We start from the raw sequence: 13,596 nt of genomic DNA, 5'->3' as shown, positions 1-13,596 counted from the left end.
ATAACTATATACTGTAAACTCCCACTTTTCGCTTCACAATATGTGATTAACATTTTTTCTGTTAATCTGTGTTGGTTTTTCTGCCCTTATATGCTCATTTTTTAATGACTGCCTAGGATTCTCTCTTATGGATCAAAACCATTTTATCTATAACCTATTGATACTCAGGTGACTTCCAGTATTTTTATTATTACAAATTAACATTGTGGAGGAGTGCCTTTGGGCATATACCTTTCTGCACTCCTTCAAGTTTTCTTCTTTGGATTTCTTTCTAAAACTGTAATTTCTGGATTAAAAAGTAAGTTCATTTTTGCTTCTTATGAAATTAACTCCAGAAAGGCTATGTGAATTTCAGATCCATCCAAAGTTTGGAAATGTAAGTTTTCCAAACATATTTCCATAATGAGTCCTATTCTTTTACAGGCTTTTCCAACCTTATCTAATAGTCCTTGAATTGGTTTTCTAGAGATGTTGAGCAGTTCTACACTATTGACTGCTCATCTTCAGTTTCTTGCTTAGTGTTAGCTCATGTCCTCAGCTTCGTTTTATTTTTATTTATAATTTATTGACTTTGTAAGTGTCTAGTTTGATTGTTTAACATCAGGCTGGGTTTGTAAAAAGATAAGCTGCAGATGGTCTTGGGCTCTTGGACACCAGGGCACAGGGTTCCTCTGGAGCAGAGCGCAAAGGCCTCATCCAGATCTCTTAGCAACATGGGCAGGCCCCCCAGGGAGAGCAAGAGAGGAAGAATGACTTGGCCCTTTGCTGTGCCTGCCGCCGCCCGCTTCCCGAGAGGCTGGTTGCAGGTGTCAGAGCTCTGGTGTATGCAGTGGTAGGACTGCAGTGCCTTTGGTTCCTTGGCCTCATTTTATTTGAGGTGCTCATTTTATAATAGTTGGTCATAGAAATACACAATATTTTCTTGATTTATGTATTCTTGGTAATAAGAATCTATATATAGTTTATCTCTGTTTATAGCAACAATGAGAACTAAACAATGTTTTTTTTTTTTACTTTATAACGTATTATTCCACATTAATATGATTCCCTTTCTCATTATTTTGAAGCACCCTCAAATTTGTCTATGGAAGGGTTCTTTTTGAAGTCAAGATTTCATAAATTCAGACTTTTAAATAAGCTTTGTCTGCTGTTGGTGTCCTGTCATCTCAGCATTAAAATTTTGAAACTCATGATTTTTGAACTTTGATAGTTCAAATTTTATATTTCAGTTAGGAATACTTACACACAGTTATGTATTCATTGCAGTATAGGAAGTAAACATCTATCCTTACTAACCATCTAGACACACCATCAGTTACCCTTGGAGGCCCATTTCTTTCTACCTTTTGCAGATTGTACCATTATCATACACTAAATTCTTACATGATATTAGGACTTTACATGTTTTCTTTTTCACAACTCAGAACTAAAATATTTAGATTATTATAGCTATTAAAGACACTTTGGTTCAGCTTCAGTCTGCCTTTCACAAAATGTTTGCCTCTTATTATTCTACATAAAATTTACATTTTTTTCCTAGCAACAGAACAAAAAAAAATGTGAAAAAACAAAAGTCTATGGAGGTTTTCTTTGGAATATTGTGTCATAATATACTTCATCTTTTTATTTAGGAAAATGATTTGTTCCTCTTTATTACTTGAAGCTTTTAAATTATTATTCACCGAAGTTCAAAAGTTTCCTTCATACAGACTATACATTTCTTGTTTATGTCTAGTTTTTTTTTTCTCTGAACACATAAACCTCCGGACTATATTATCATCGTGAACATATGGGAGAAATTTTAGAGATTGTTAAAATATATTTACCAATAAAGTTTTTCATTATGTACTATTCAGTAAAGAGATAGTCACAAAACATCATGCTCTTTATAAAAATGCCAGAGTTTGCACTTAAAGTTAATTCCAAGAGGAGGTAGCCTTCTTTTGGATTATATTTTTAGAGTTTTTCCATTTTTAATGTTTATATAATTTTCCCAAGCAAACGTATTTTGCAGCCCAAGAGAAATCTTGATGATCATGGATATGACATTTTTAAATTGTTAGCCTCTGTTTTTAGCTTTTCTTAAATGTTTTACCTATGTTCATAAATGATGTATCTGTGATATACATTTGTTTGTGGTAGTTTTATGTCAGTACAGACACAGGCTATGATTAAAGCCCACTTTTAAACCCTGTCCTTAGGGATTGTAAAAACAACACCTCCAGGGAGAAGAGATTGTTTTGGGCAGCTCAGAAGGAGGGACCATTGAGGCTAATGGGCACTGAATCTAGAACTGTAAAGAATGGGACCTCTGATGACACCAGGAAGGTAAGGCACAGCTCTTTGCTCTGTACATGTTCGGTTCCATGTTGTCTCCAGCCTCCTAAGCTGAGAGGCTCTGGCCTTTATCATTTGGACACCTGGTTCTGGACAGAGAACTAGAAAGTTTGTGTTCTTTTGGCTTCTATGGAATTTGGTAGTCAGAAAGAAAGAAAGAAAGAAAAAGAGTTGTAATTGGATTGCAGTGGGCCATGTTCACAATCTCCAAATGCTTCTCAATTAGGCATATGAGTATGTGTAGTTTTGAGCCTGCCTAGGACTTACCCTCAGAGAAAGGCTGTTGAGGATAGGCTGTGCCATGCATCTGCTGTTTCAAGGTGGAGGGAAAGGTGCATGGGAGAGGATGAGGACTGGCACCCAGCAGGAGATGAGCTGTGATTGCCTCTGTCACTTTCTTTGAGGAGAGCTCCCTGGTATGGGCCTCCATCTCAGAAGGTCTCTTCTTCAGCTGCATCTGCCAGGGAGTGAGGCCCGTGACTGTGACTGAGGAGAGCTGTTAAAGGCTGTCCAATAGGAGCTGGGGCTGCAGGGTCTTGACAGTGAGACACCGTCAAGGAGCGTGCACTTCGGTCAGTCTGGTCTGCATACAGGTCCAGACTCTACCACTCAGCACATTTGTGGGTCTACACAGGTGACTTAACCACCGAAATCCTCGGTTTCTCCCTCACTAAAAAGTGAATGACAGCGCTAACTACTTGATGGGGTGGTTGTAAGATTTAAAAATAAAATACGTAAGTTCATTTATCAATCAATAGATGTGAATCAGACAGTTTTGCAGTTGATTAGGAGTTATTTGAAAATGAAACACAAAATTCTGTTGGAGAGTGATGTGACCAAGATGGTGAAGTAGGGGAGCCCACCTACCCCAGGTGAGATCCACAGTTAGGCACCTTATTCATGAATAAAAATAGCTCTAGCAAAGCTCAGGTGTCCACTTACCAAAATTCAGCAACAGTGGGGGAAAAAAACAAAAGCAAAAACCAAAAAACCCTGAGAATAACTTTTCAAAAAGAGGAGGACAGCTTCATTTTGCCCCCTGATCCCACCTGCCCTGGCTGGTGCTGCTCAGTGCCCATAGGGAACTCCCAGCCAGAAAGGGTTCTCTCTGGAAAAGGAAGAGCCAGGTGAGCACCCAGCTTTCTGAGCCTTCCAGGTCCCTAGGCAAAGGACTTCCTTCGGTTTTGCTCCACCCAGACACTGGCAAAGCTAAAGTATGTACGGATGGCTAGGAACAAGGACGAGCAGGAATACGACCATAGTTCCCAGGGACCTGCCCTGCAGAGGCCCCAGGCAGCTCTGGTCACAGAAGAAACCAGTGGGCACTCGGTACAGTTGTGATGTGGAAACGTCTTGCACACTTGTCCTATTTTGTCCACATACATCTGCGCGTCTGCGTGTCTGCCCAGGCGGTAGGGACCCAGGCGAAGTTGCCCCAGGTGACCAGACTTCGGGTGTCCACTTGCTCCCGGTGCTCGCGCCCGATCAGCTCCTCCGCCCGCCGCAGGCTCTCCAGCGCCGCCTCGTGGTGACCACGCAGGTGTTTTATGTAGGCCAAGAAGTTGTACATGGTAGCTTTGCACTCAGCGTTTACCGATTCGATCTGGTGACACACTCTATCTTCTAGATCGCCTAACACACCATCTTCCTTAGGTAAGTTCCACGTGAAATGGCATTTCAGCTGTGCAAAGGTTTTCTCCAGAGAATCCTTATTGACCTCACTGTGGAGAAAATAAACACGGTCACTGGGACACGCACCTGCGAGGCACGGCACCTGGAACGCGGTGACAGCTTGTGTCAGCTTGCCAGGCTGTGAGGTGCCCGAGCTCTCGTTAAACAATAGGTCTGGGTGTGTGTGACGGTGTCCCCAGGAGAGATGAGCCGCTGACTGGGTGGGCAGGGAAAGCAGACCGCCCTCCCCCGGTGTGGACGGGCCTCCCGCGTCTGCTGAGGGCCCCAGTCGAACCCAGAGGCAGAGGAAGTGTGAATTCTGTCTGTCTGTCTGTCTGTCTGTCTGTTTGTGTGAGCTGGACACTGGCCTTCTCCTCTCCCTGGACTGGAGCTTATGTCATCGGTATTCCTGGTTCTCAGGTGTTCAGACTCGGACCGGAGCCTCTGGCTTTATCCCTCCAGGCCTCAGGCCTTTGGACTCTGACTGGAATCATGCTCCTGCTCTCTCCCGGGTCTGTAGCTTGTGGCCCGTGGACCGTAGTTATGAGCCTCAGCTTCCATATCGTGTGAGGCAGTTCTTCAGTGTTTTAATATCTAGTGAATTTTAAAGTTGTTTAATAGACTATAAAGTCTAATATTTAAATATAGAGGCTTGGATGCCTGGATGGCTCAGTCCAGCATCTGCCTTTGCCTCAGGTAATGATCCTGGGGTCTTGGAATCAAGTCCCACATCAGGCTCCTTTCTCAGTGGAGAGCCTGCTTCTTCCTCTGCTTGAAGCTTCCCCTGCTTGTGCCCGCCCCCGACAAATAAATAATATCTTTAAAAATATAGAGGCTTATAACTATATTATTGTTTTGATATCATAATTGTATTTTATTATGTGTAAAGTCCCTACTTGGGAACATAACCTTAATTACATTATTCCCAATAGGAGAAAATGACTTGCTGCAAAATAATATATGTGCTGCAAAATGTGACAGATGCTGCTTCTTCTTTTTTTTTTTTTTTTTAGATTTTATTTATTTATTTGACAGAGATTACAGTCAGGCAGAGAGGCAGGCAGAGAGAGAGGAGGAAGCAGGCTCCCTGGCGTGCAGAGAACCTGATGCAGGGCTTGATCCCAGGATCCTGGGATCATGACCTGAGCTGAAGGCAGAGGCTTTAACCCACTGAGCCACCCAGGTGCCCCACAGATGCTTCTTCTGACAGGTTAGGACTTCAGTCCTGAATTCCGGAAATACTTGAGTAAAGACCATTCCCTTTCCTGTTCTTCCCTCTTGAATGAACAAATAAAATTAGTAAAATAAACCAAAACAGCAGAGACTTAAGTAAATCAAACATTTAAAAACTTTAATTCATGAAATACATTGCAGTATGGATGTATGTTTGAATATGCATAGAAAACATACCTGGAGGGATTCCTATTAAACTGTTAACAGGTTGCCATGAGGGTGTGGAATTGGATTAGGGTGAGGAGAAGTGCTCTTATTTTTAAATCCATATGCTTCTGTTTGTTTAAAATTTTACAATGAGAATTCATCACTTTTGTAATATAACCATAGAAATTTAAAAATAGAAGTAGTAACAATAAGTAAAAAGTATACATACATAATAGCATCAAGGCAGTGGCAGTGTGGAGAATCAAGTCACATGGCACACTTTTCCACTAATACTGTGGTGGTAAATATAATTGTAGATGATGATCAAAGAAACAACGGCAGAGAAGCCACTTTCAGTAAGATCTCAATTTAAAAAGCCCCCCAGGTATAAGCGCTCTTAAGCAGTAGACCCTCCAAGGTGGATATTCAAACCAAAAGCAGGGCTTAACTGTTCCTGGAAGATCTACAGGAAAACTTGTTCATCTGAAACCTTCAGGCAAAAGAAAAAGCTACACAGAAGTAAGTTTGGGATACTATAGGAGTTAACTAAAGGCCAGAAATTAGGGGTACAAGAACCACCCAGCCCAGACCCAAAACCAAATCACTGAAACCTTGGTAATCTATGGATGTAGAATGGGGACATCTACTTTACTCACTTTTTTAAATCATTTTTTGCAATTTCTCAATCTGCTTTCTGTCTTAATTTTAACCTAAAAATTCTGCAATTTTAGTTGGAGTAAAATGAATTCCATTTAGGTTAGATTTATTCTTCTAGTTAAAAGACCAGAAAATCTTGAGACTAATGATTTTCCATTGTTCATTTTTTTTCAAAACTGCTTCTAGTTATGCAGTGAACATTTTGAGGAGATAACATCTCTGATTTCTCATGGGGCCCTAAAGTCCTATATTTATTTATTGAAGTCATCATAGATGGCAGATTCTTTACTGTTACAAACTTTTTCTTTCAACAAAAGGGAATCTTTAAGTGACTATCAGGCTAATGCTTAAATATCCTTATCAGAGTCGGAACCCATAGGATCCATCTTTTGCAAGCTACATAGTTAAGAGCTTTACTAATATAATTTTGCATTCCTGAAAGAGGGTTCTTGACCTAGGGATCAAAGGCTTATGCAAAATTATGCTTACTGCCCAAGTGAGCAATATGGGAAATTTGACAAAATATAATCAGAAAATTATTATTATTTAAAGATTTTATTTATTTATGGGGGTGGAGAGAATGGGCAGGAGGAGAGGGAGAGGGACAAGCAGACTCTGTCTGAGCTGAACTCAGAGCCAGACATGGACTCAGTCCTGTAACCCTGAGATCCTGACCTGAGCTGAAATCAAGAGCCAAACACTTAATTGACTGACCCACCCAAGTGCCCCTAATCAGAAAATTACTATAAATAACAGAGATAAAGGGGATATAGTCCTAATGGCCATACCATTTTTGAAAGACACAACATCTGGTATATTTTTGTTTCCAAATGGATTACAGTATTTTAATTTAAAAAAATCCAAAGGTTCATCCCATTTGGGATGATGCCTGGTCTACAGTAAACATTCAGCAAAAATTGCCTCCATAATTAACAATGAAAATATATGAGCCCAAAGTGGGAAGAAATGCTTAAAAGCAATTTCCTAGAGCATGTACTTAAGTAGAAAGTCGAACCTCAGAGAGAGCAGCAGGGGACTCTGCATTTTCTGGATCTAGCCTCTGGGCCTACTCATAGTACTCAACAGCTTGCCTTGGGGCTCCCTCAAGCTTGTAAACAAACCCCAGTGTACGTAAACTCTGCACATCTGAAGCATCATGACCAAGTCTCTTTACAGCCAGTTTCTTCAGAACATTTATCAGTTTGGGATGGAGGGATGACTGGTCGCTGATTTTTTTTTAAGATTTTATTTATTTATTTGACAGAGAGAAATCACAAGTAGATGGAGAGGCAGGCAGAGAGAGAGAGAGGGAAGCAGGCTCCCTGCTGAGCAGAGAGCCTGATGCGGGACTCGATCCCAGGACGCTGAGATCATGACCTGAGCCGAAGGCAGCGGCTTAACCCACTGAGCCACCCAGGTGCCCCTGATTTTTTTTTTTTTAAGATTTTATTTATTTATTTATTTATTTATTTGACAGACAGAGATCACAAGTAGGCAGAGAGGCAGGCAGAGAGAGAGGAAGGGAAGCAGGCCTCCGGCTAAGCAGAGAGCCCGATGTGGGGCTCGATCACAGGACCCTGGGATCATGACCCAAGCCGAAGGCAGAAGCTTTAACCCACTGAGCCACCCAGGAGCCTCCTAGTCGCTGATCTTCAAGGCCTCTAAATAATGGCACATGGCAGTACTTTCTGATTTATAGTGAAATTCCTGAAAGCGGCCATAGTAATAGTGGATCTGATGTTTGTTCTGTTCTGATGAAGGGGTTTCTGGAATACCTCTTCAGCTTTGCTACACTGGCCTGCCTCGACATACATGCTGGCCAGGTCCGTGTAGACAAATGGGAACTTGGAGTCTCGTTGCACAGCTACTTCAAAATGAGATATAGCCGTTGTAATAAGCCTGTCCATTCTCAGTTTATCCTCCCCTGTAGGTCTGTTGTCTGTAGCCTTCTTGATTTCAGTCATTTGCGCCCTATAGCAAAGTCCCATCTGGAGATGCAGGAACAAAGACATTGGTGTCACCTTCAAGGCCTTTTTCAAAACTTCAAGAGCTTTGTCCCAGGAATTTTTTCTCCTGTAGATTTGGCTGTGTAACGAAGGACTGAGGTTGGGAAAATACCTGGTCCAGAATTTCTTCAATATACTTTTCCCCTTCATCTTCTGCTTGTACATCTTGAAGCTTCAGCGCCAGTAAAAACCTTAATGTAGGCATTACCTGGATTCAGGGTGACAACCTTCCTCAGTGGGCCCAGAGAAAAGCTCTTTATACACCCGGGTCGGTCAGTATCGTCCAGCCGGTACGCTGTGATGGCATAGCCAATGTTAAATTCTGGATTGTCAGGTTCTGCTTCCAGAGCCTTCTCAAAAGCCGCTTTTGCCCTGTGGTAATACTTTCCTCCAAATTTCAAGAGTACCCACCCTTTCTCACAGTCAGTCTCAGGCATTTCCAACTTGTAGTCAGAAGGACTGGACAGTTTCCTACAGACAGTCCCTAGCTTGTCTAAATGCTTCCGAGCTTCCTTAAGCTGATCCATGTGATAATACACCCAGGCATAGTTTCCCCAAGTGACCAGCCATCGCACTTCTCTGTCTGAGTGCTCTCGCTGCATTATGTCTTCTGCTCGTTCCAAGCATTCTAGGGCATCTTCATTTTGGCCTTTTAGGTGTTTCACGTAGGCCAGTAGGTTATAAAGAATAAGTCTGGATTCTCTGGTGACGAATTCAAGCTGCTGCTCAATTGTATCATCCACATCAAACAGAATGTCTTAAGTAAATTCCACGTAAAGTAACATTCCAAGTCCAACAGAATGGCCTTCAAGGGATCCTTGGGAATTTCACTGTTGAAGATAAAATCCTTTTTAAAGTTTTGAAGAAACAAGTCCATTTTTAAACCTTAAACAATTGTTCTCTGTTCAGCAACCAAACTGATTTTCGATTGGAATTTACAGTTGAAGCAGTAGGCCCCTCTAACTTTATATTAGTTTCCTCTGTGTACACCTATATCCTAGAAGTATTTCATTAAATTCTCATTATTTATTGCAAAGCCAGTTCCAGAAAGATGGCAGGGTATCAGTTTCCTTTTGGCAGTCACTAACTGCCAAATACCACCTATTTTTATGGAAAGAAATTTAAATGTTTTGTTTAATAGCCTTGAAAATTAAGAATCATAGATCTATAAACAAACATAAAAGTCAATAACAAACATAAAAGTTCCATTTCTGTATTTTGAGTAGGAAGGGAAAGAAGAACAGTGAAAAATAAGAAAAAGAACACACTGACGGAGATACGGAAGCTGCACCAATATATCATTTTTGCTGAGGGAGGAAGGAATCCCCACAGAGAGAAAAGGCACAGAAACAGGAACAGGTTTACCAAGAGATGGGGAAAGCAGAAGTTGGAGGTAGATAAAAAGGAGAGTAACAGATTTCAAAGAAGATAAGGAAAAGGCAAAAGGAGGCTGAGTAATAAGCTCAGTAGGGTTGGTTTTTTTTTTTTTTAAGATTTTATTTATTCATCTGAGAGAGAGAGATAGAGTACAAGCAGGGCCAGAGGGAGAGGAAGAAGCAGATCCCCACTGAGCCAGGAGTCGATGGTCCCAGGAACCTGAGACGATAACTGAGGCCAAACGCAGACGCTTAACCATCTGAGCCACCCAGGCACACCAGCTCTGTAGGCTTTGCTATAAGTGCCGTGTCCTTCTGTCCTCTGGGGTTGTGGTCAGGAGTAAAGGCTAAGACCTATTACAATCTTATCAGTGCCCTTAATATTCACTTCACATATATTTGCCAAGCTCCCTTTGTGCGAGACCCAGTATAATTTCTGCAGAGCCTACTGGAAACCAGATCTCTGAAGCTAGGAAGATGAAGGGGAAAGGAAGCGAAAGGAAATATTTATTACGGATGGCCTTCTATGTGCAAGGTCTTCTAAATAACACTGGGGATGGAATCGTGAATGAGACAAAGCCCTGCTTGTACAGAGCTTATACATACATAGTCACTGACAACTCAGCATTTCAACCAAGGTCCATGGAAGTGACCCAGAAAGTGTACATAGTCCAGGGCTATGGACATCAATGGCTTTGATTTGGTGAGGATCCCTTCTCTTGAATTTCGTTTCTGGAACATCCTCTCCCTCTACTCTCAGTGCATATGATTTGAGATGGACTGTCTACCATTCACTCCAGTCTGGGAAGGTACCAGGTTTTCCTGCCATTCCCTGGTCCCAGTGATTTACTCAGAGATAATTCCATTAAAATATCATTTTGCTGAAATGGGACTTGCTAGAACTATGTCTCTTCCTTCTAAAACTTTTAAGCTGGTAGAATATCAGTTTGGATTTGCTGGTGGGCATCTTCCCAAACTTGAGGACAGCCTGCCTAAGAAGGAATCTGACAGAGTGGAAAGTGGAGCTTCGACAGGCGGAAGGTCAGGATGCCCAAGATAGTGACCTAACAGCCTTGCCTGGATCACCCTGTCTACTCCTGAACTTCGCTTCACCTGAAGAAATAACTCGCTCTTTCTTTGTTTAAGCTAGTTTGAATTAAGTGTCTATTATCTGCAATGGACAAAGCCCAGATTAATACTCCTCCTTTTACTTGTTTGTTTTGTTGATGGTGGTGGCGAGGCAGACTTTCTCAATCTCCCACTGGTCACAATTAAGAAATATATAGGAAAAAAATCCCTTAAGGCTTCTTTCAAACAGAGAAGTGCCCTGCTTATATGATGAACAGGATATACTGTGTGTGAGAATGTGCATGCATGTTTCCCTTTCCACTGCACACAGAGCCCCCACACTGACACGTATTCATGTGAGTGCTTATGGGAACTGTAGTATTGCTTCCATCAAACATTTATCGACCATGTCATGTCATCCACGCCAGGCAATGTTCTAGTTAAAGTGGATAAAGTAGTGAGCAATTAAGTTCGAAAAATGCCCTTTCTTGATGGTAATTTCATTCTGGGAGAGGAGGAAACAAAAGGAATTGAAAGAAAAGAAATATGGAAACAAATCAATATGGAAACAAATGGACAGTGTAATAGTGAGGAGTGTTAAAAAGAAAAAAAAATCAGAGTAATGGTATAACATGGTGGGAGTGGGGAGGTACTAGATTTAAGATTCAGTCCTAAAGCCTGAGGGCAGGATGGTCTAAGCCACTTTTCTCAGCCAGGGTGCTTTAGCCCGCTTGAAGACATCTGCTGATGCCTGGAGACAACTGTGGTCATCACACTGGAGGAACATTACTGACACCCACTGGGTCAAGGCCAGGGATGCTACTAAATAATTTATTCACACACAGGGAGGCCCCAACCGCCATGAGTTATCGAGCCCAAAATATCAGTCATACTGAGGTTGAGAAACCCTGGTTTGGGCTGAGGGACCAGCGGGTGCAGGGGCCCTGAGGTGGGAACAGCCGCTGTGTGTTCAGGGGACCGAAGGAAGGCAAGTGCATGGCATGCACAGTGAAGGGGAAGAGTGGAAGATGAGGCACGGTGGCAGCGGGGACAGAGGTGCAGGGCTTGTAGTCCGTGATAAGGGATATTAATTTTACTCTCACTATAAAGGAAAACCACTAGAGAAACGAGAATGTTTGATACAGTCTTTAAAAAAATCCCTTTGGTTGCTCTGTGGAGAATGGACCATAGGGGGGGCTCAAGAAAGGAAGTTGGGAATCTGACCGAGAAGTAGGTATTCAACAAATACTTATCCAGAGCATTTATTCAGGGCACTGTTCTTTTCTTTTTTTAAGATTTTATTTACTTATTTGACAGAGATCACAAATAGGCAGAGCGGCAGTTAGAGAGAGGGGGAAGCCAGCTCCCCGCTGAGCAGGGAGCCCGACATAGGGCTCGATCCCAGGACCCTGATATCATGACCTGAGCTGAAGGCAGAGGCTTAACCCACTGAGCCACTCAGGCACCCCATTTGGGCACTGTTCTAAGTTGAGATACAGCGGTGAACAGAACAGGGAAAAAAGGCCGGACTTCATATATCTTACATTCTAATGAGGGGCCAGGGGTGCGGAGGGTGTGCCATAAGAAGACCCCCAAATAATTGAAAATATAGAGTATGTGAGATGGGTAAGAAGTAATAAGGGAGAAAAATAAAGCAGGAAAGGAGAAATGGGAGGCTGGCAGGGGATCAGATAGGTCATTAAAATTTAAATAGCATGGCCAGAGCAATCTTCCTGAAAAGCCTGAGAGCAGCTATTGAGGGGGATCCGAGGGGAGAGCAAGCCAGCCAGTGCTGGGGCTGCAGTGAGGGGTTAGTGAGGTCTGGGTGGTTGTGTGTGAGACAGAGCTGACAGGTCTTTCTCACGGGTTGGGTGGGGGATAAAACAGAAGGAGAAGAGGGAATCCAGGGTAACTCTTAACACTTTGACTTTAGAAACTGAGTGGGTAACTGGAGAGGGCTATTTGGAAATGGTAATTCTGACATGTCAGTTAGACCTTGAAGGGAAGAGGTCATGTATGAACTTGGATATTAATTAAGAAAATAATAGGGATGAAGAGAGGGGAGTTAGAATTATGGATATAAAATGGGGAGTCGCCGGCGTGCACATCAACTTTAAAACCGTGAGTTCTAGAATGAAATAACCCTGGGAGTGAGCACCTAGGCAGAGAAGGAAGGTCAAAACGAAACCGTACTACACTCCAGGTCAAGCAGAGTAAGAGCAGGAAAAGAGGCCAAGCAGGAGCAATGAGTGTGGGAGCTGGAAAGCACTGGTATCTTGAGAAAAGCCAATATTGTTAAAATGTCCACACTTCCCAAAACAATCTTCAGATTTAATGCATTCGCTACCCAAATACCAACAGTTCTCACAGAACTAGAACAAATAATAATAAAATTTGTATGGAACCAAAAAAGACCCTGAGTAGCCAAAGCAATAACCTTGGCTATCCACAAAACCAGATCTCAAGGTTTACTACAAAGCCATAGTCATAAAACAGTCTGGCACTGGCACAAAGCAGACCCAGAGATCAGTGGAGCAGGCTAGAGAGCTCAGAAATAAACCCGTGCTTACGTGGTTAATTAATCTTCAATGAAAGAGGCAAGAATATACAAATGGCGAAAGACAGTCTCTTCAACAAATGGTGCTGGGGAAGCTGGACAGCTACTTGGAAAAGAATGAAACCGGATCACTTTCTTATACTATACACAAAAACTCAAAATAGGGGTGCCTGGGTGGCTCAGTCGTTGAATGACTGACTCTTAGTTTTGGCTCAGGTCATGACCTCAGGGTCGTGGGATCCAGCCCCATGTCTGGCTCTGCACCCAGCAGGGAGTCTGCTGGAGAGTCTCTCTCTCTCCCTCTGCACCTCTCCTCTCTCACACACTTGGGTGCTCTCTCTCTTTCTAAAGAAATAAATCAAAATAAATTTAAAATATATAAAATAATAAAATAATAATATAAATAAATAAATAGAATTAAATAAATAAAAATTAAAAGTTTTAATCATGAAATTTTTAATGACTTAAGGATATGACAGTGGGAATGCTCCAGTATCAAAATAAATTAAAAAATAAATAAAATATAAAAAATAAAAATAAATAA

General features: G+C 42.0%; 1 pseudogene across 1 annotated transcript; it reads right to left on the bottom strand.

Moving 5' to 3' along the window:
* Positions 1-7,275: 7,275 nt before the first annotated feature.
* On the bottom strand, positions 7,276-8,928 carry LOC309859340 (interferon-induced protein with tetratricopeptide repeats 5 pseudogene; annotated as a pseudogene). Its single transcript has one exon. The product of its transcript is annotated as an interferon-induced protein with tetratricopeptide repeats 5 pseudogene (transcript).
* Between the last annotated feature and the right edge of the window lie 4,668 nt (positions 8,929-13,596).

Source organism: Mustela nivalis, assembly GCF_964662115.1.
Source record: "Mustela nivalis genome assembly, chromosome: 2".
In the NCBI taxonomy this organism is placed as follows: domain Eukaryota; kingdom Metazoa; phylum Chordata; class Mammalia; order Carnivora; family Mustelidae; genus Mustela; species Mustela nivalis.
The sequence above is the reverse complement of the archived record's forward strand: the minus strand, read 5'-3'. Positions and strand labels throughout refer to the sequence as shown.